Source organism: Hibiscus syriacus, unplaced genomic scaffold (genome assembly GCF_006381635.1).
Source record: "Hibiscus syriacus cultivar Baekdansim isolate YM2019G1 unplaced genomic scaffold, ASM638163v2 tig00111758_pilon, whole genome shotgun sequence".
NCBI classification, from domain to species: domain Eukaryota; kingdom Viridiplantae; phylum Streptophyta; class Magnoliopsida; order Malvales; family Malvaceae; genus Hibiscus; species Hibiscus syriacus.
In genome coordinates, this window is record NW_024063170.1 from 343,534 (window position 1) to 368,171 (window position 24,638).

At 34.5% G+C, this 24,638-nt stretch overlaps 1 pseudogene; it reads right to left on the reverse strand.

Moving 5' to 3' along the window:
• Window positions 1–20,496: 20,496 nt before the first annotated feature.
• Window positions 20,497–24,264, reverse strand: LOC120169225 (annotated as a pseudogene).
• Window positions 24,265–24,638: the final 374 nt, after the last annotated feature.

A 24,638-nucleotide genomic window follows, 5' to 3' on the forward strand; every position in this document is an offset into this window, starting at 1 on the left:
AGAGACCTTCTAATCCTTAAATAATTGTCGTAGATTGAAGTGAAGTCGATTCAGCGGTTGCGCTCAACTACTCACCGTCTGGATTCAAAGTCATTTCTGGAAAGAAGAGAAAGTTGTTGGGATCATGACTGAGATCATGGAGCTAAATAAAAGGGTCAAACCGCATTCATAGATTGATCTCTCTTGTAAAGATGAAAACTCTTTTGGATGAATGGAACTCTTTCTAGAAATGGTTACTTTTGGAAATCGACACCTTTTGCATTTACATTCTGCATAACATTCATTTAAGTATTTTTACATGCATTAATCATATCTTATGGGGAACTTTGAGAAAGTTCTTCTAACTGTGCAACTGCATGCACATACTGAGAATGGACGCAAAATTTGAGAAACTGAAGAAAGAGCTAGAAGAGAGTTTGCAAAAGATGCAAATAGAGTGGGAAGCTAAAATAGAGCAGGCGCAAAAAGCCATTGTGGATAACATCTTGCAAAACCAAAAAGACCTAGTTAGTCAAATGGTAGCAAAACTGGCTGGGCTCAACCAAGAAAGAGGCAGAGAGAAGATTTCCTTGACCCGTGAAACCTCTGAATGTACGATAGCCCATGTTAATCCACCGATACTCGTTTCGCCGCACAAGCTTCCAAGCCACCAAGCAGGCTTCTCCGCTACTAAAACTCGTACAACTGTGAAACATCCTCAGGATAGTTATACTGATCACCACATATTAAATCCTGATGAGATGAAAAGAGCTAAGAATGAGATCCCGGAGAATTTGAAATAGTGGTACAGAGAGACATTCAAGGGAATGAGAGGAAAAAGCTCTCATAATGAAATGGATGCAAGGGAACTAGTATTAGTTCCTGACTTGGTGCTCCCACCTAAATTCAAGATGTTCGACTTTGAAAAGTACAATGGAACTAGTTACCCTAATGCCCATTTCACGATGTTTATTCGAAGGATGACTGGATACACCAACAATGATCAGATGTTCATCCACTACTTCTAAGACAATTTGATTAGACCTGCTTTTAAGTGGTATAATCAGCTGAGCCGTACTCAAGTCCGCTCCTGGAAGGATTTGGCTAGTGCCTTTCTGGGCCAATACAAACACATGACTGATATGGCCCCTGATTGAACAACACTGCAAAATATAGAGATGAAGAGTGGTGCAAACTTCCGATAACATGCTCAACTATGGAGGGATATTGCATCTCAAGTGCATCCACCAATGACTGAGAGAGGGTTCATCACTCTATTCATCGATACATTGAAGTCTCCATATATCAACCATATGATAGGGGCTACCACCAAGAGTTTCCCTGACATCGTCATGTGTGGAGAAATGATCGAAAGAGCTATCAAGAATGGCCAAATAAGAAGCACTAACAGTACTGACGTTGAGGAAAATATTGAGATTAACATCGTGGGATCTTATCTAGTTAAGCATGGGACCAAACCTCATAATGTATTTCGTGAAAAGACTCGCATAGATCCAATCCCAATGACGTATGAGGAATTGCTCCCAATGCTAGTTGAGAAAAACCTTGTGACTCTAGTTCAATCCAAACCAGGAGAGACACTATATCCTGAAGGCCATGATATTAATGCCATATGCAACTATCATATTAGGAGCTCAGGGCACACTATTGAGAACTGTGGGACATTGAAGCGCAAGGTCCAAGATCTAATTGATTTAGGGGCATTGACATTCAATGTGTAATGGGGCATCCTAATCAGGAGAAGGCTGGGGCATCCATAAGGATTTTGTTGCATTCCCATAAAAAACATGTCATCTTGTTTGATCTTGTTTTTCTCTTTCTTCTTAAGTTTGAATGTTTGAAAGTCACTTGACGTTCGAACATTTTAAATAAAATATTTCCTTCTATGGAAATAAGTAATGAGCAAATTTTAATTTTGAATTTTTTTTAATATCATCTCAATTAAAAGCCTTTTTAATGATTGAGGTTATAAATCTTTGACAAATGACAAGATTAGACCCCGCAAAATAAGAACCCTTAATCATACTCCAGAAGATGTTCTAGAATATATACTCTTCTCTTGAAGGGACCTAGCTAGTTTTCTCCTTGAATACAGAGGCAATCAAAGGGTTTGGCATTCATGTATGTGTTAGGAGCGGACAAAATAGGGCAACTAGCACATGAGATTGTAAAACGAGTTAGTTTTTACTTCTGTTGATGACGTTCAATGATGATCATGGTCTTCTAAGATGGAATGGTGTTGAAAACATTTTTATATTTCAATATACAAATAAAGTGTTGATTAATTTTAAAATTTTATATTCGATTTAAATATTATATTCGATTCAATTATTCGAATATCACAAATATTACTCCAAGTTTTCAAATATCAATTTTTACTCCTTACTAAATTAAAAATTAAGATTTACACTATAAATATTTTTAAAATAATTTTTACAAAGTATTTCGAACCTTAATCGAGTCAAAATTGAGATTTCAATAGGGTAGTACCGATACTGGCTTAACAGTATCGATACCCCTAAACATCAAATGCAAAATGGGTACTGATACCCTACCCAGTATCGATACCCTTACATATAGTAGTACCGATACCATGGTCATGGGTACCGATACTACTCCTTTGGTTTTGAATCCGAGACAAACATCAAATGCAAATATCCATGATAGGTATCGATACTACTTTACATAGTAGTATCGATACTCCTTGGACAATATCGATACTGTTGAGTTGCAACGGTCAAAATATTTGAATTTTATACAGGTAGTATCAATACCCCTTAGTGGAGTACCAATACCAAGACGCTCCCAACAGCTTTTTGAAGTGGAAAACATACAACAACGGATCAATTGATTTTATGACCATCCCTAACGTTCAGAATTCATTCAAGGGGTATTTAAACAAGTTTTGAAGCCATTGTTGACATAGAGAAACTAGAGAAACAATTGAGAAAGCCTTAAACTTATTGTTTGAGCAAATCAAGCCAACATCCATTCAATATTCATTTTGCTTTCAAGAACACCATTTGTGCTCAATTGTATTTATTTTTAGTGTTTTTCTTTATTCTAGAATTGTGTAAATAATTTTACCTTGTGAGATTTTTCTTCTAAGTTTATGAAATTTGAAATTTTCTCTTTGAGAAAGAGTGTCTCAAGAATTTGGGGTATAAAATTCTTGAGGGAGTTGTATGGTTACTCCTTGTCCTTAAAAGAAAGACAAATTAGTGAATTTATGGAAAATCCTTAGTGTGGATAGCTAAGGTAGTGGACGTAGACTTTGGTTGAGAAAGTCAAACCACTCTAAATCGTTGTGCAAATCTTTTTATTTTCTGTTAAGCTTCCACCAAAATTTTAATTGCCAATTTACCCCCTCTTGGCTATTTCATCCAATTGATTGACTCAACAATTGATATCAGAGGTAGACTCATTTGAAGGTTTTACAACCTTTTGAGAAGATCCGGGAAGAGTTCAATCATTATCTAAGTCATTCATGGCCTCTACATCAAACTTTGACTTCGTTCTTGATTCTCAGCCCGTCAACAAGCCTCCTTTCTTCAATGGATCTAACTACGCTTATTGGAAGAATAGGATGAAGTTCTTTGTTCAAGCTAGTGACATGGGAGCATGGAACATCATGATGAAAGGTTACTTTGCACCATCCAAAGACATGTATTTGTGGAGTGAAAAAGAGACGAGACAATTCCAGCTCATTTCAAAAGCAATCTATATTCTATTTTGTGCACTTGGACAGATGAATATGGGAGAATAACATCTTGTTCAACCGTCAAGGAGATATGGGACAAGCTTAAAGTCACACATGAAGAAACTGGCGAGGTAAAAGAAACCAAAATTAGTCTTCTTAATCATAGCTATGAAAATTTCAGAATGAAACCATATAAAGATATCAAAGCTATGACGAATAGATTTTCCATAATTGTCAATGGCTTCAAGGGATTCGGAGAAATAATCCTTAATGAGAAACTTATAAGGAAGATAATTTATTCTCTTTCAAAAGCTTGGCAAACAAAGAAGACTGCAATTATCGAAGCTAAAGACCTAAAGTCTTTAACTCTCGATGAGCTCATTGGTTCTCTCCTCACTCATGAAATGATGATTCAAGATGAGGTAGATCATGAGAAGAATGACGATACAAAGAAGGAGATGGAAAAAAAGAAGAACGGTGGTGTTGCTCTCTAGTCTACCAAAGATAAGAGTGACTCTGATGACGACGAGGATGAAGAAATGGCATTACTTGCCAAAAGACTCAAAATTAATGAAGCCAAATAGAGGAAAAAATTCCAATGTAATGAAGGCTTAAAAAATGAGTCGAAAAAGAAAGACTCAATCATATGCTATGAATGCAAAAAGCCTGGGCATATGAAATACGATTGCCCACAATTGAAGAAGAAGAGTCTTTCAAAGAAAAAACATAAAGCTCACGTGGCTACATGGAGTGATGGTGAATCATCCGATAAAGAGGAACAAGAAGTAGTAAACTTGTGCTTAATGGCCACTGAGGAGGATTCCCATGTAACCTCTAACTCATCTAATTTAGATGATTATTCTTTTGATGAGTTATTAGAGGAATATAATGAGTTGGCTTCGGATTATGAGAAGTTATTTTAAAAATACAAGAAAGATACTACAAAATTGAAAAATGAAAAAGATCTCATATCCAAGACCAACAGTGAACTCAAAAGTAAGATTAAAGATTTGCAAGCCAAAATAGAAGATTTTGACAAACAAAATTCTAATTTGTAAAACTTACTTTCAAGAGTTAATGAAGATCATAAAAAAAAATTGATGATCTTAAAGCTTCTTTCAATAGAGTTGGATCAAAACGTTTTGAAAAAGGAGAAAATTCAAAATCCGACTATGTTAGAAAGAACTTTAAATCTTACAATCATAGAGGTCTCCCAAAGAACCTCAAATGGTAAATTCATTAAGAGTATATGGGTTCCTAAAGGACTCAATGCTACTAAAGATAAGGATATCCTAAACAAATGGATACCTAAGGGGACAAGACTTTTAGAAACTAATGAATATGGACCCAAAAGAATTTGGGTACCAAAATTCAAAAATTAATCTATATTTGTAGGAAAATGAGCATTGCTCCAAGGCATGAAATATAAGCTCAAATTCATGGTACCTTGATAGTGGATGCTCAAGACATATGACTGGAGACAAGAGCCGGTTTTCAGAGCTTATCGACAAAAATGGAGGAGTAGTAACCTTTGGTGACAACTCAAAAGGTTACATAGAATGTATAGGTACTATAGGTAATACCTCTTCCATATAAATAGAAAATGTTTTATATGTTAATGGGCTAAAGTATAATCTATTAAGTATTAGTCAATTGTGTGATAAAGGATATAATGTCTTGTTTGAATCAAACGGTTGTAAAGTTGTTCACATTGCATCTAATAGGATTATTCTCATTGGTCATAGAATAGGGAACATATACATGGTGCATTTAGATTCTATCAACATGACTAATTTATGCCTAGTTGCTAAAAATGAGCATGATAGTTGGTTATGACATAGGAGACTAGGACATACTAGTATGAGTGTTTTAGAAAGACTTATTCAACGCAATTTAGTAAGAGGTTTGCCAAAGCTAAAACTTGATAAATATAAAATATGTGATACATGTGCAAAAGGAAAACATAAGAAAGCTTCATTTAAATCTATTAATGATGTATCAACTAGTAGAGTATTACAATTGATACACATAGATATTTTTGGGCCAATTAGAACAACTAGTTTGGGTGGAAAACAATATGTTTTTCAATTGGTTGATGACTATTCTAGGTTTACTTGGGTTCTATTCTTAAGTACTAAAGATGAAGCTTTAGAAAATTTTATCACTTTTTCAAAAGTAATCCAAAATGAAAAGGGTTACTCTATTTCAAGTGTTAGAAGTAAATATGGAACTGAATTTGAAAATCTTGGATTTACTGATTTTTGTAATTCAAATGGAATTAGCCATAATTTTTCAGCACCTGGAACCCCTCAACAAAATGGAGTTGTTGAGAGGAAAATAGAACTTTAGTGGAAATGGCTAGAACCATGCTTTGTGAAAACAATTTGCCAAAATATTTTTGGGCGGAAGCCACAAATACCGCTTGTTATGTAATTAACCGAGTAATTATTAGGCCTATTTTAAAGAAAACTCCATATGAAATTTTCAAAAATAAAAGTCTAACATTAGTTATTTTCATCCTTTTGGATGCAAATGTTTGTTTTAAACAACGGTAAAGACAACCTTGGCAAATTCGATGTTAAAGTGATGAAGGAATTTTTTTGGATTATTCCTTAAATTCTAAAGCATATCGTGTATTTAATAAAAGAACTTTAGTGGTATAAGAATCTATCCTTTTTGTTTTCGATGATAATCCCCTTCCGAGGAAGGATTCTTGTGTTAATGATTACGTAGGTATATTGAATGCAAATGATGTGGGAGAATCATCATCAAAGGAAGAAGTGAAGAATGAGGAAACTCAAGATGCCTTCAAGAATCTAACCATTGAAGAAAGGGAAGTCACATACCCAAAAGAGTATAACTATGTCAAGGATGGTGAGATTTTAGGTGATCCATCCAAAGGGGTAACTACTAGATCTTCTCTTAGAAATATTTGTAATTATTTTGCATTTATCTCGTGCACAGCGCCTAAGAATATTAAAGAAGCATTAGAAGATGAAAATTGGATTATGGCTATGCAAGAAGAGTTAAATCAATTTGAGAGAAGTAAAGTATGAACATTAGTTGAAAGGCCATGTAATAAATCTAATGTAGGTACTAAACGGATGTTTAGGAATAAGCTAGATGAAAGTGGTAATATAGTGAGGAACAAGGCTAGACTTTTTGCTCAAAGGTATACTCAAGAAAAGGAATAGATTTTGATGAAACATATGCTCCCGTAGCTAGGATGGAAGCAATAAGAATGTTATTAGCTTTTGCATGTTTTAATGGATTTAAATTATACCAAATGGATGTTAAAAGTTCATTTTTAAAATGGTTTTATAAAATAAGAAGTATATGTGGAATAACCTTCTGGTTTTGAGGATTCAAAATTTCCCAATCATGTTTTTAAATTGACAAAAGCATTATATGGTTTAAAACAAGCTCCTAGAGTTTGGTATGAAAGATTGTCAAATGTTTTAATTGAAAAAGGTTTTTCAAAAGGGAGGGTTGACACTAAATTGTTTTTAAAACGAAAAGGTAAAGATTTATTAGTAGTGTAAATTTATGTTGATGATATAATTTTTGGTTCTACTAACGATGCTCTTTACCAAGAATTTTCTAAGCTAATGCAAGGTGAATTTGAGATGAGCATGATGGGGGAGCTTTCATTTTTATTGGGGCTCCAAATCAAGCAAATGAAAGATGACATCTTCATCAATCAAGAAAAGTTCGTCAAGGATATGCTCAAGAAGTTTGGATTTGAAAATGTCAAACCCCAAGCCCTTCTATGACCCCATCTACAAAGCTTGACAAAGATAAAGAAGGTAAATGTGTAGATGTTAAACTCTATAGGTCTATGATTGGCTCTATGCTTTATCTAACTGCAAGTAGACCCGATATTATGTTTAGTGTTTGCTTATATGCTAGATTTCAATCATGCCCTAAGGAATCTCATCTACAAGCCGTTAAGAGGATCTTTAGATGCCTTAAGGATACTCCTAGTATATGACTTTGGTATTCTAGAGAATCAAACTTTAGCTTGCATGCCTTCTCGGATGCGGATTATAGAGGGTGCAAAATAGATAGGAAAAGTACCTCCGGTACTTGTCAATTCCTAGGAAACATGTTAATTTCTTGGTTTTCAAAGAAACAAAATAGTGTTGCAATATCTACCACTGAAGCGGAATACATTTCAGTCGGTAGTTGTTGCGCACAAGGTTTATGGATGAAACAACAACTTTTGGACTATGGAATTGAAGTAGGTACCATTCCTATCAAATGTGACAATAGTAGTGCTATTTGTCTCACTACAAATCCCATCCAAAGCTCTAGAACTAAACACATTGAGATTAGACATCATTTCATTAGAGATCATGTCACAAAGGAAGATATAATTCTAGAATATGTAGATACTTTGCATCAATTAGCGGACATTTTTACAAAACCTTTAGATAAAGAAAGATTTTGGACACTTATGAGAGAATTAGGTTTAACCAACCTAGCTTGATTTAGTGTTTATAATAAGTTTAGCACTTTTAAGAATAAAAGAGAAAATTACATATAAAAATGACATTTTTAAATGCATTCTATGCTAATAGTTAGGGGGAGTTTATGATCTTTAGTGAAAATTAATAATATGTTTAAATTAGGCTTAAGTGTGATTTGATTATTTGAACATAATTAATTTTTGTAATATGAGTTGCCAATACCACTAGAGTTGATAAATTTTGTATGCATAGTGTTTAATTGCATATTTTTGACAATTTTGTGCACTTGGTATCGATACTACTCACATAGTATCGATAATACTCTTGCTAGGTATCGATACTACTAGCATAGTATCGATACTACTAGTATAGTATCGATACTACTTGAATGAGTATCGATATTGTTCATGCAGTACCAATACTACTTGAATAGGTATCGATACTACTCAAAATATGCCTTGAAGGATCGATACTCCTAAAGGAGTACCGATACTACTCATCGGGTTTAGGCTATAAATCCCTAAAATTATATCATTTTTCTAAAATCCCCAAATAGAACTCACTCTGCATTTCATACTCTCTAAACACCAAATCTCCACTTTCCTAAAATCCAACGTTTCAAATTAGTCTCATTCTGCATTTCATACTCATCAAGTGTTTTTAAACTCTAAATCATGCAGTCTCATTAATTCGTGCAATCAACAACTCATTTCCTCTCAATCCTAAATTTTCAAGGTAATTTTTTCTAAAACACTGTTTTATTGATTTTTTAATCTAGGACTAGTTTTAGATCAAATTAGTGAATGTGCATTTCATAGATTATGGTTTTACACTAGAATCTACAACTAATTTATCAAAAACACAATTTTAAAAAAATCAAAAATTTAAAAAACAATTGATTTAATTACATTGTTTTTATGAAAATTATACATATTATAATTTTTTAAACCTCGTTTTCAAAATAGTTTTAAATTTTGCCCATTATACTTTAGTTTTAGAGAACCTTGAAATTGAGGACTCATATTGAGTTTTGGGAATAATTGTTGCAAACATATGTTTTAAATTGCAGGTTTACCATTCTAATTTTTTAGAACCATGTCTAAATGAGTTAGGTCCTTATCGAGTCGATCAAACCAACCATAAAACCCACCTCCTATTCCACTTCCAAATCCAAATCCCAATGAACCCAAAATGACTCTTAAATTCTTTTTTCAACGAACCTAACTGTAGAGGTCTCTACAATAGGTACGTTAACAATTTTGAGTCATACAATATTAGGGAAGAACATATCCCTTCTCTACAGGCTATGCAAGAGATGAACTTTAAATATCTCCCTACCCTCAAAGCGTGGAAGTTCGATAAACTTTTTAAAGTAAGGGCAATTGTATATCAACAACTAGTACGCATTTTCTATTCCAATGCCGTTTACCTACAAAATGAGTCCCAAACTGCCATCGAAAGTTTCGATCCTATCTCTTAGGCCAATACATTACTATAGACTCTGATTACATAGATGCTGCCTTTGGATTAGATAATCAAGGGGTAGATAATGAGAGAGATTTAGTGTCTTCCCCATATGAGGTCAATAAGAGTGCTAGTGTTTTAGACTATCAAGAACGTTTCCTTTACTTGATGAACTCTTGTGGTTTAGACTATCCGGAGGAAAATACTCTTCTTTTAGAGCTATTGGCATATGGTGGATCCATTGCATCCAACATAATAAGAAAATAAATCTCCCTTAAATTATTTTTGGGGAACTAGTAGAAACCGCAAATGACATACCTTCCAAACGAGTTGAAACAATAGTTTATGATTGTCTACTTAGCAATATGTTCATCAAAGTCGGTCTTAAGGTAGACCTCGATATAGCCATCCCTTTAGGCACTGAAATCATTCTCAAATCTCTTCAAAAATTGGGATGGACAAGAGAAAAAGACCATTGGGTTTGATCAACGAAGAAAACTCTCGGTGCCAGTTTATCACGAGCTACTCCGGCTCCGGTTCTGGCTCAAGAACTTGAAGATCTTTTACGAGATGTCGACGATCCTGTAAATCTACCATAAGAAGAGCCAGCTAGGCAAGACAGTATAATACCTCCATATTTTCAGTCCTTTATTGAGACATTGGATCTACGGTTCGCATCTTTAGAGTCCCATTTAACTGCTATGGGAAGTCAATAGTTAGAGAATCAAAGGGAAATTCGAGCTCAATGCGAAGAATTGGAAAATAGATTCAATGCAGTAGATGAGATGCTCGATGCACCCACTCGTGATGTTGCTTTCTTTAGAGTACATCGATCCGATCTCGATCCTCCTATGGATGACAGACCGATCTTGCTAGTTTTCTTAGGATGGTCTATCTTTTAAACCAAACATTGTTTAAACATTTTTATGAATGATTTAGATGTTTGGTTGTTTGAATATTTGATTGTTTTTGGATATTTGTTTTTTAAATGATTGGTATTTTGGACTTAATTGATTGATATGTTTAATTTAATATTGAACTTATGCATATATTATCTTAGAAATCTTATGACCAATCCCAATTGCATATTGACTATGAATATTGAAAATGTTGATTAACATTTCTCTTGGCTTGATCTTAGCAGCTATATATATATATATATAATCAATTGGCTATCTTGTTTATAGTTTATAGTCTTTTTGATTTAACAAAAAGGGGGAGAAATCTTAAAGTAAGGGGGAGTGTTTTTTTCAAAGTGATTTTTCAAAAGAATATCTTAAAATATCTAAAATGTTTTGTTATATCAAAAAGGGGGAGATTGTTGAAAACATTTTGATATTTCGATATAACAAATAAAGTGTTGATTAATTTTAAGATTTTATATTCGATTTAAATATTATATTCGATTTAATTATTCGAATATCATAAATATTACTCCAAGTTTTCAAATATCAATTTTTACTCCTTACTAAATTAAAAATTAAGATTTACACTATAAATATTTTTGAAATAATTTTTACAAAGTATTTCGAACCATAATCGATTCAAAATTGAGATTTCATTATGGTAGTACCATACTGCCTTAACAGCATCGATACCCTAAATATCGAATGTAAAATGGGTATCGATACCCTTATATATAGTAGTACCGATACCATGGTCATGGGTACCGATACAACTCCTTTGGTTTTGACTCCGAGACAAACATCGAATGAAAATATGGTACCGATACCATGATAGGTATCGATACTACTTTACATAGTAGTATTGATACTCCTTAGATAGTATCGATACCGTTGAGTTGCAACGGTCAAAACATTTGGATTTTGATACAGGTAATATCGATACCCCTTAGTGGAGTACCGATACCAAGACGCTCCCAATAACTTTTTGAAGTGGAAAACATACAACAACAACTCTATTGATTTTATTATCATCCCAAACATTCAGAATTCCTTCAAGGGGAATTTAAACAAGTTTTTGAAGCCATTGTTGACATAGAGAAACTAGAGAAACAATTGAGAAAGCCTTAAACTTATTGTTTGAGCAAATCAAGCCAACATCCATTCAATATTCATTTTGCTTTCAAGAACACCATTTGTGCTCAATTGTATTTATTTTTTAGTGTTCTTTTTTTATTCTAGAAATGTGCAAACAATCTTACCTTTTGAGGTTTTTCTTCTAAGTTTACGAAATTTGTAATTTTCTCTTTGAGAGAAAGTGTTTCAAGCATTTGGGGTATAATTTTTGAGGGAGTTGTAAGGTTACTCTTTGTTCTCAAAATAAAGACAAATTAGTGATTTTGTGGAAAATCCTTAGTGTGGATAACTAGGGTAGTGAACATAGACTTTGGTTGAGAAAGTCGAATCACTCTAAATCGCTGTGCAAATATTTTTATTTTCTGTCAAGCTTCCACCAAAATTTTAATTGTCAATTCACCCTCCCTCTTGGCTATTTCATCTGATTGATTCACTCAACAAATGGTCAAGTAGATGAATCTAGTTTAGGTCAGTTGCTTGGAAATTAAACTCTAACAATGAGATTTTCTGACTTTCAACAAACACATGGACTATAACAAGTTCTCCTCAACGAACTTAAGAAATTGAATCTGTATACTCAAAATATTTATATATATAAGTATACAATAAAGCTGAGCTATTCCGCTAATGCAATTGGTTATAGAGGAAACTCAAAAGCCCTGGCTTTATGAATATATTCCATTCAAACCATGACATTGATCGGGTACTTGGCAATTTGGTGTTTGCTCCACTGTGGTTGTCAAGTCGAACACTTTGTGATGACATGAATCCTTCAACTAGCCTAACAAAGGCAATTGTAATATATATGTACAATAAAGCTGAACTCGGTTGGCCAAACAATGGTAGATTTAATCAAATTCACTAACTAAGGTGTTTTGGTGAATATGGACTAAGGGAGTTGAGGAACACCTGTTATAGTCAACTTCACACGAGCACTCTGAAATCTCATTTATAGACTGATATTTCTGCACTACCTTGACTAGGTGAGTCTACGAAGCTTGAACAAATGGAAGATTTCAAAGAACTGAAACAAAAGTGTTCTGAGTCTAGCAATTGACCATGCTAGTTGCAATATTTTGTCCGCCTCCGATCAAAATGCCAACCCAAGAAAGAGGAACATGTCAAAAAGAAAGAGGACGAAGTAATGAGATAAACCTTAGAATTTAGGTAGCCTACTTCAAAACCAACCTTTCGAGTTTGATATTTGTCAAATATTTGCAGCTATGAAAGATTAAAAGAGTAGTTTATTCTTTTGATATCCAATAAACTCCTGTTTTATGATTTGCTTCAATTGTGAAACCTAGAAAGGGGTAATATTTTTCAAAATTTAGAAAATTCAAAGGAAGAAAAACATTTTCAAACAAGATAAGTTATCTGAAAATATCTTGGAATTCAATGAATATCTCTCCGAAGCTCAAGATCGAAGTTGGGGCAAGAGAAGCTAATTTTGGGGGCAAAATTTGACGGGGCAAGGAAAATAAATTGTCTCGGGTCGAGGTTTGCAAGAGTATACCCCGGTGGAAATGAACACAAACTAAATTAGGGATAAAAGGAAGAATGCTCACGCAACCATTCCCCTCATAGATTGAAAATCATACATCAACACACATATACATGATACATGAAATTTGCATCTTTGCAACATACATTCATCATCATATGTAATAAAAACTTTGATTTTCCCCTCTCATGAGGATAAAATTTATCAAATCAAACACATCAAATAAACTTCATCATGATACCCACAAACATCCAAGATAATCATCCATAAATGCATTATTATTTTTCAGGAAATAAAGGTTCGGAAATGACCAAATATCTCTAGCTTGAAGAAACAATGTCATCTAAAGATTTAACATCCTGAAATGAATAATCAGATTTTCTAAAGGCAGCTAGATCACCTCAATATGCAGGAATAAACGTACTATCTATCTCCTTTGATGTTGTTTCTCTCGAAACAAAGTGTCATCTTGCTAGAGACAATATTTAAAAAAATGATGTCTCGCTAGAGACAGTTTTCTCTTAAAACAAATTTCGTCTCCCTTGAGAGATTTTCCCTCGTAATACAAATTTCAAAGTTTGTTTTACTTGAAACAAGAATAATCTCACTTGAGATTATTTCTTTCAAAGCAGATTCATCTCGCTTGATATAGTTTTTCATCAAAATACAAAATTTGAAATTGTTTCCCTTGAAACACAAATCTTTGAGTCTTTTTCTCAAAACAAATTTTGTCTCTCTTGAGACAGTTTCTCTTGAAACATTATCTTTGGGTCATTTCCATTGAAACAAATGTTGTCTCTCTTGAGACAGTTTCTCTTGAAACAATCATCTTTGATTCTGTTTCCCTTGAAACAAATCCCTAAAGATGGTATGTCGTCCTCATCACGTAGGAACCGTGTCATCTACCGACTAACCCTCCTCATCACATATGAGTCGTGCCAGCCTAGATAACCAGCCATCCTCATCGCGTAGGAACCGTGTTATCATCCTTCTTAAAGATGGCTTGTCGTCCTCATCACGTAAGAATTGTGTCATCCATCGACCAGACCTCCTCATCATGTAGGAGCCGTGTCAACCTTAGATGACCAGATCTCCTCATTACATAGGAGCCGTGTCACCCTTAGACGACCAGAACTCTTCATCACGTATGAGCAGTGTCGTCCCCAACAACAAACATATCAAAATTTCCAAGCAAAAAAAGAAAACCGAACAAAAATTGGTTGCCTTTTTCGTCTGTCTTATTCTTGTTAACACAAGAATGTGCAAAGAGGGGCAGCTGTAGACACTCGTTTTTGTCCGGGTCTAAAAAATATTAAAAAATTATTATTATAATTGCATTATTTTATAGGCCAATTACAAACAATGAGAGCCCAACTTAACTCGAGGCCTAACTGAGGCCAACCAGCAGCCTACAAAACAAAACTCAAATCAGCAGACTCGGGGACCCAAACCAACCCGAAGCCCAACCAAAACTGGAGCCTGACCCATTCAAATTATGGTTTTAAAACCCTAAATCAAAGAATATGTCATCCAACCATCACCGAAGGAAGGTGAACCATCTCATCGGTGCGTGTTCAACTTCCAGATGCGCGTAAGCTTCACCAGAGCCTCCTCAGTCGCATCTCGAGCCGCCGTCGTCGTCAACCTGCCAAACAGTGCAAAAATATCATCTACTGTGAATCAAGCAACTCCCCAAAATCAAAAAATCTCATCAAATTCGAATACTATTAAAAATGGGTTAAATCCTAATTTTTTCGAGATTTAACATACCAGAGGCAGAAAAATCAAACCCTATTCTAAACCTCATGATTTTAGTAACAAAAGGAGCCATAAAAAAAGGCAATCAGAGAGAGGGGGACGATTCGAAGAAAAAAAAACAAAGGAAATCTGATAGCAACCAAAAAGAGAAAATTCGAGAGATAAAAATAAAACGAAAAACAAACAAAGAAAAAACCCTTACTTTTGGTACATCCACCACCACCGTCGCCTCACCAGTGCTATAATACCTCGTTATCGAAGGTAAATCTCTTACCTTAGGGTAAGTTCTGTTTTTGATTTTGAGGGGGTCGGTTAGTTTCATTTTGGGTTGTTCTAAGGGTTGTGCTTTAGGGGATTTGGACTTGATTTTTGGGTTAAGGGAAAGGAGGGGAAACTTTTGGGGAATTTTGGGTCACTCCAGCCACCGTGAAAAGCCACAGATGGTGATGGCCCCTAAGCTTCCCCGATAAGATTTTTGAAATAGTTTTTAAATTCTATCTCTTCTTTCGGTTGAAGGAACTGGGCAAATGAGAGGAGTTGGACAAAATTTTATCCTTGTGTTGGCTATATATACCTTGGGTAAAACGACACAGTTTTAAAGATGAGGGACTGCGTGTAACACCCCCAACCCGTAACCGACCCGAATATGAGTCCGAGGTACCACATTAACTTTTCAAAACTGGTAATGTACGTTCATAAAAAAACTATACGAAATTTTAAACTTTTATTAACACAAAAGCCATATTTACATAATTGAGTTCGACACATTACAAAATCGATCAGAGCATGCGTAAATTACACTTTTGTACATGCCACATCTTTTGATTCAACAAAAACACATACTAGTAATTTACTTATGATCTGATCCTTGAGTGAATATATGCTGCTCCGCCAATCCTAAGATTGATCATCTTGCTTTCCTGTACCTACGTGTAAATCACTTACACGCTAAGTCATAGACTTAGTGAGGCATAGAATATAATAATGCATGTCCTATGAATATGAACATGCAAATAATTACTCGTGTAATAATTATATAATAAATTAATCATGTCACACGCATATGATACAACATAAACAATAATAATGTAGTAACATATAATCATGTAAACACATTGGATATCTCTTATAGGCCCATGTACGTTACTGAGAACTTAAGGTATATGAGTACATTGAGGTTGTGCACTATGCTGGCACCACAGCTCATATGGGGTCTCACTAGGGGCATGTGAAATTTGTCCCGAAGGACCTCTGTAAATGTCCCGAAGGACCTATGAAACCCTCGACTCTTGGCATGCCAACTATACCCCTAGCTCTTATATCACATAACATGGGCATTATTGTTATTATTCATATGTTCATGTATTCATAATATTTATCCTGTATTCACATATATCATTTCTTTTATCACATAGTACATGTACATATAATTAACTATCTCGTATCATATACCATGTGTACTTCATCTATTCATATGAATCATAAAACATTTAACAATTATTATAAACATATATGACATATATAACTTATGCATATATATATAATAACTATCATGTATTCATGTTCATAATGACTATGCTATAACTATTAATTATAGGAATAGACTTATCACAAGTCGTAATTCCTTTGAACTACATCTCTAGTATGCACTCACCTTAGCCTTGTTTCCTTTGAATCAATCCTAGTTCTTCGATTGTTCCGGAACGAGATTACTTCTAGTATCTACATAAACATACATGGATCCATATCAGTATTCTAATTGATATACTCTAATTGTTCACTCCTTAGACTAAAATAAAGGTTGATTACATATTTTATTTAAGGTAGGCATCAGTACACTCTGTAGTGCATCTGTATATTCCTTAACATGTGTATCGATGCACTAACTATGCATCGATACATAAATTACATTCGATGTTTTCATTTTAAGGGGTGCATTGATACACTTCCTGTGCATCGATACACACTGAATAATTTCTGGAAATTTACCCTTGATGCATCGGTACATGTTGAATGTGTACTGATGCTCACTAGCTCAAAATTCCAATTTACGCACGAAAATTACTTAATTCTAACTTAATTGTTCCATATTTCAACCCCTTTCATATCTTTAACTTACATACACCTACTTAAACCACTTAATATACATTTATCACATCTTAAACCTCAAAATCCTATCCATCCCTGTGATTCAAGAATTAAACTCAATTTTTCAACATGTTCCAAATCCAATTCTAACACCTCATATCTCTTAATTCATTTATTGACAAGTCAAATTCAATCTCCAATTCTTATTATAAACTCTATTCCAAAATTTCATTTAATAGCTCCTAATCTTTAATCTCTCATAACTTCATCCTTTGATTTTAAGATAACTTAAGCTTTCCTTAGACTTAGTTATCATCTAATGATCATAACCCAAACTTAAATTTAACAAGAAATTACCTAATCAGAAAACTCACCTTATCAAGTTTGAACTCACGGCTGGAAGAAGGAAGAAGGAAGAAGAAAGAAAGCTCTGGAGACTTGATATTTTTCCTTCCCCTCTACACGTGGAACCATATATATATATTCTCTCTCAATTAAATTATCTTTCCTACCAAATGACCATTTTTCCTTCAATTCTTCCCTCTTTATAATTAAATCTTACACTACATTTTTCATATAAGTCCCCAAACTTTTCAATTTATCTACTTTGACCAATAAATTCTAAAATATTTTAATTTAGTCACTAACCCGATATTGAGGATATTATACTACGTGTTTTTGTGGAATTGAAATAATTGTTATTTAGGTCCCTCCTCGTTTGTAAATTTTTATTTTAATCATTATTGTAACTTTGTAATATTTTATTTCGAACCTCTACTTTTCCAGCGTTTACATTTAAGTCAATATCACATCTATTATGCAATATTACTAATATTCGAGATTTAACCAATGTTTTTCGATTCTTTTGGTTTAGTCACTATTTCATAGGAATATATTTAGGGTTAATTATTATTTGTCCTTTTTATTTCTGGTTGGTTTCATTCTAATCCTTAATATTATTTTTGGATTATTTTCTTTTTTAGTACCTTATTTGTTTAATATATGCGATTATGACTTTGATTTGTTTGTAATTTTATTTCGATCCTTTAAGTTTCTATTCATTCTATTTTAGTTCGAATGTGCTTATTCTTGTTGTTTGTAATTTGATCGGTAATGTTTTGTTCTTTGTGATTTAGTACCTCATTTATGTGCATATTGGTATTATTGCTTCCACCTTATTATATATATATATATATATTTCATTGTGTTTTCTAAAACATGTAAATAGAAAAATTTCATTGTGAGAGAAATCTACGAAGACATCTCCCAACTACAAGGGAAGATGTATTTTCGAGGATTTTTCGCATAAATATTTGTTTTGTATTTGATAGTTTTCTGCGTTTTACGTTTATTTAGTTTGGTTAATTTTCGCCTCTTTCCGTTTCTATTTTAGTTTATTTTATTCTTTTGAAAAATATGAAATAACGTCTTTTGTGAGGGAAATCTATGAAAAAAAATCTCCTAACTATAAAGGAAGTGCATTTTCAATAATTGTTCGTACAAAATTACCCATTTTCTCTTATAAAAATATTTATAATATTTTTTATTCTATAAAAATATATTTTGGGCTATTTAATCTTTTTGATCCAACATTCTTTATTTTAAGTTGTTTTTTAAATTGACACTTATTTAAATAAATTTGAATAAATAGAAAGATCATAATTTAAATATATTTTTGAAGTTTGTAATTCTCAATATTTAAACAACATATAATCGTTTATGTACCAAAATTTGGGCATTGTAGGGGTGCATTCCCCACACATAATCAACTCTCGAACTCTTAAAAATGAATATTTGGTAAAACTCATACAATATTTTTTGTCGTTTAAGGTTTCCAACTTACATAACTTAAAGGTTGGTGACGACTCTAAAATCAAATTGTGTTTTTCAAAACAATATTTCATTGACTCCCCTAAATTAAATTTTGTAAGTCTAACGGATCCCCTAGAGATGTTATGACAATAACTAAAAACAATTTTTTCACGTTCTTAATTTTAAATTGATTGTCAAAATGTCGACAACTCCGGCATGCTTGGTGTAGCTGTCGACAACTCCGGGTTGGATAAAGTTTTCCCGATCAAGTTTGGAATTTGAAGACGCTATAAATATATACGAGTTTTAAGGTCGAGTTTGATTCAATAAATTTAGAAATATGCTTTACTATTTTAGAAACTACCAAACATTTTCATTTTTAATTATATTTAATTTAACGGGTAAAAAGTACACAGTCCTCCAATTATATGATATTGTTTTATTAAGTCTTTTGACTATTAAAATTTATAAAATGATCTTTCAACTATAGATTGTTGCTTTGTTGAGTCCCTCAACTATTTAAAGTTACAAAATAATTACCCGACTATTTATTATGCTCTAAACTCGTTCTTTTCTGTTAAAAAATTATGGTACATAGACCTGAATATTAACCTGCTGACTGTGATACGATAAGATTTAATCACAGAATCTTAAATGACTATTATATATCAGCCATCACGTTAACGTCCAACTTAAACAACCGCTAATTTTTTAACGGAAAAAGATGGATTTGGAACATAGTAAATAGCAGGTGACTATTTAATAACTTTTAATAAGGGATTTAACAAAAATAATATTCTACGGTTGAAGGATAATTTTGTAACTTTTAATAGTCGAGGGACTTAATAAAATAGAACCCTATAGTTGGGAGACCATTTGTGTACTTTACCCTAATTTAAAATACTTTTTACTCCTAATTCAACCCAATTTGCTATGTTTAATCTATGATTATTGGATTCATTGCACAGAAGGTCCTCAAAGTATGACCTATATTTTTAATTAGTCCCTAATCTTTAAAATATTTTATTTTGGTCCTCAAACTATTAGTATTATTCCAATCAAGTCCTTCCCTATTTTTTTGTTAATTTTTTTCATTAAACATTGTCGGCGATAACTATTTCAATCAAACAATAACATGTGTTATCTTGATTAGACTCATATTATGGTGATGGAAAAAAATTCTACGAAAACTTGATGCTCATGAACTCAAATCATGTTGAAACAACTTAAAATGTGGAATTAAAGTTGTATCAAATTATTTTTGTGAAAAAATAATAAAGCATGTGTCATCAGTTGATCGAGACATGTATCATCAACAATATCTAACAAAAAAAATGAAACGATTGGATTTGGATGGTATTAATAGTTTGAGGATCAAAATAGAATGTTTTAAAGCTTAAAGACTAATTTGGAATGAGAGGCATAGTTTAGGGACACACTAATGCAATTAACTCGTGATTATTATTATTCCGAAATTATGCATACCAAAGTTGGGAAAGGACAATTAACACATTTGATAGAACAAAAAGTAAGAATAGTAACAATGCCGTTTAAACTCATTTCAAGAGCAAAATGTTGTACCAACCAAATATACTTCAAAAGGATAACTTGGAAGAGAAGAACCGGCAGAGTTTGCAATGGGTGGACCATTAGCCGGTGTGTCCTCTTAAAATATCTTAAAAAGCAGTCCACCGTGTGTTGCGAAGAAGGGAGCGAAGACGAGTGATTCAACCGCCATTAGCTTGATGAGGATGTTCAGCGATGGCCCGGATGTATCCTTCAGAGGGTCCCCGATGGTTTCACCGATAACGGCTGCCTTGTGTGGATCTGAACCTTTGGGGCCGAGGGATTTTGCATGTGATGAAGCACCGGCCTACATTTCATCATAAAAATCATGAGCATCGATATATAAATGTTACTTTTCGTAAGATTGGATCATAGGAGATCGAATAAAAGAAATCGGAAATACCTCGATATACTTCTTGGCGTTATCCCAAGCACCTCCGGTGTTGGATGCAGAAATAGCAATCTGCACAAATTACCGAGATGGAAACGGCAGTTATGACAAACCGTTGGTAGGAAACATCTCAGGTGATGTCTTATGAGTTTAACATTACCTGGACACCAGAGACAAGGGACCCTGCAAGGACACCAGAGAGAGTTTCGACACCGAAAAAGATCCCAACAACAAGGGGTGTGAGCATAACAAGAGCACCCGGGGGGATCATTTCTTTGATGGAGGCATCGGTTGAGATCTTTACACAGGTAGCATAGTCAGGCTTAGCAGTGCCCTCCATGAGACCAGGGATTGAGTTGAACTGTCTGCGCACTTCCTCAACCATCTTCAGAGCCGCACTTCCCACACTCTTCATGGTCATAGCAGAGAACCAATGAGGAAGCACTGCCCCAACAAGCAAACCAATAAAAACTTTAGGGGTCAATACATCAACTGTTGAGATAGAGGCACGACTCACGAACGCACCGAAGAGAGCAAGGGAAACCAGGGCTGCTGAACCAATGGCAAAACCCTGAAAAGAAATGCAGCATGCTCAAATAAAAGTAATTTGAAAAAAAAACAATGGCTAACCTGCTTCACTAGACCAAGGCAACATCAGTGCCAACCAAAACCTGCGTTCGAACTTGTTATGCCAAACCAATGTAAAAGAAGAAACAAGTGTAATGCTTACCTTCCCTATAGCAGCAGTGGTGTTGCCTGCAGCATCAAGAGCATCGGTTCTCTCACGAATTCTGTGGCTCATGCCAGCCATCTCAGCAATGCCTCCAGCATTATCGCTGATGGGACCATAAGCATCAATAGCCAACCCAGTAGCTATGGTGCTTAGCATTCCGAGGGCAGCAACAGCAATGCCATACATAGCAGCAAAGCTAAAACTAATGAAAATACTGACCGCGATTGCAAAAATGGGAATAATGCAAGACTTGTAACCCAATGCAAGGCCAAAAATAACATTAGTTGCAGCTCCAGTCCTGCAGGAATCAGCAACATCTTGTACAGGGCTGCGGAAGAAAACAAAGAAAGTGTTCAAAATCAATGATGAGGGAAAGGACGAATCAAGGAGAAAAAAAATAATGCTATCAAGACTTCAACCTGTATGCATTGCTAGTATAGTATTCGGTTACGAAACCAATAATAAGGCCAGCCCAAAGACCAACAGCAACGCACAAGAATAGTTGCCTGCAAAGAAACTCATTGTTACACATTCTAGTCAAGCAAAACTTTTGGAACTTTTCAATGAAAAAGGGGCCTTACCAGTTCTTCACAGTTTTCTGGTCTCCAAAATTGAAAATGGTAAAGGAAGAAGGAAGAGCAATCCAACTAACAACCCCAATTGCAATGGTCATGAGAATAGTGGAGATGATGAGTTGCCTCTTCAATGCTGGCTCAATTTCCTTAACAGCCTTGATCTCAAAGAAATCAGTTGCAAATAATGTTGTGATCAAACAAACAACAGTACCTACAGAACTGATGATGAGAGGATATAACATTGGAGTCAATTCATGATTGATGCCAAAAGAAGAGATTTAAGCAACAACAAGTGCAGCACAAGATGATTCGGCATAGGACCCGAAAAGATCAGATCCCATTCCAGCTATATCGCCAACATTATCCCCAACGTTATCAGCGATCACCTAAAAACATGGAAACAATTCGGTCAGAATCTGAAAGGAAACACAACACACTTTTCCAACTTCAGGATACTAGAATATTTGCACAGATATTACTTACAGCCGGGTTTCTAGGGTCATCCTCAGGAATATTCCGTTCCACCTTGCCCACAAGATCAGCACCCACATCGGCAGCTTTGGTGTAGATTCCTCCACCAACTCTGCCAAAGAGAGCCATGGATGAACCTCCGAGCCCATAACTGGTAATTGCCTCGAAAAGACCACTCCAGTCATCAACGTAATAGAGCTTGAACAAGTTGATGGTAATATAAAGCACCAAAAGGCCATTTGCAGCAAGAAGAAAGCCCATGACAGCACCAGACCTAAACGCGGTTATAAACGCCTTTCCAACTCCCTTTCTTGCCTCGAGGGTGGTTCTAGCATTTGCATAGGTAGCGATTTTCATCCCAAGAAATCCAGAAACAACTGAAGTGACGGCACCGAGCAAGAATGATATGGTGCTGAATGCAGCAGTGGCAAGAGCAGGCTTGCAAATCTTGGATTTGTCATACGTGCAAGGCTGACTCTTTGCACTGAAACCCTCAACCGAGCCAAGGAAAAGGAAAATCAAGATTGCAAAGGCAACCATGAAAATGCCAACATACTGGTACTCGGTGAAAAGAAATGAGGTTGCCCCTGCAAACTCATAAATCCAAAAATTAGCCAACTCGGAAAGTCTTCCAGAGTAAACAAATGGAAGAGCTTGACTACTGTAAACTTAGTTCAGGCCCCATATAAAGTAAGACTAGAATATCTAATTCATGTTCCGGTTCAGGTTCAACTAAAATGGTATGTAGAAACAATAACAATCCAATCCAGGAAGCATCAATTCATTTTTCCATATCCATATCCATATCCATATCCATATACATACGCATACAGACACAGATACACAATTACACATATATACATACGTACATACATATTCATACACACATGTACATGCACATATGCATATAATCAAGAGAGCTTGCACGTGCTGCAAATTTTCATGGCTTTCGATATAAATATAAATAACCAACAATTTATTTAAAAAAAATCGTAACACTTTAACATAAGAAAACATGAAGAAACGGAGTGCTCCGAGACTTCCCCCCTCCCCCCAACAAATATATGCCGACAAACCAAAAACTTCACCAACCAAACATTTTAAGAAACAAACAATGAGAAACGAAAGATCTAAACTTTAAGAACGTAAAAACCAAAATGTATCACAAGAACAACAATAAATCTATTTTTTTAATAAAAAAAATTATTTCGGTTAAGTAACTCAGACTCTAAAAAAGGTTTATGGAAATCCAACATCAAATCCACTTCTTAAGAGAAAAAAAATAAGCTAAATATACCATTTTAAAAGAACATAGATCATAGAAGACTTCAATAAAAGAGTGAAAAGAGGAACAACCTTCGGAGATGGCGTTTTGAATTTCAGCACATTTAAGAACAACGCCATGGTCATTGAGGCCTTCTTCTTCTTCAATGAGGTAATCGGAATAGCCGTTTTTAGCACCCTAACCGTTGTTGACCGACTCTCGACTCTGAGAAAGCTTCACCCTGGAAACTAGCACCCATTGAACTAGAGAAAAGGCAATCCCAATCACCGCGCAAACCGGGATCAGGATCTGGACTCCAAGATCCGGCAAAATCCAAGCTCCCATATTAACCAAGCGAAATGCAAGCTACGAGTAACGAGAAAGACCAGATTTTGCCGGTGAGGAAAATGAGAGGCAAATGAGGGTTTACATGCTGTAATTGAGACGAGACAGATCGCGAGCTACTCGATATTGATTCAATCAAAGCTTGATAAATACTCGGATCGAATGAATTGATAATATTTAACTCGAAAAGCTCGTGAGCAGCTCGAAAATATAATATATTAAGATTTTATTTTTTAAAAAATAAAATATTAATAATATTAATATTTATGTATTGATTTTTTTTATAAAAAAAATACTGTAAGATTTTTTGTATTTAAGGTTTATGTTCGAGTTCGAGTTTGAGGTTTCAATCGAGTTAAATTTAATAATTTTTTTTTATTTCGAGCCTTTTCGAGCTGCTTACGAGCTTCAGTTTAGGATTTCGAGTTCGAGTCGAGCTTGAAAATTTTAAGCTCGCGAGTT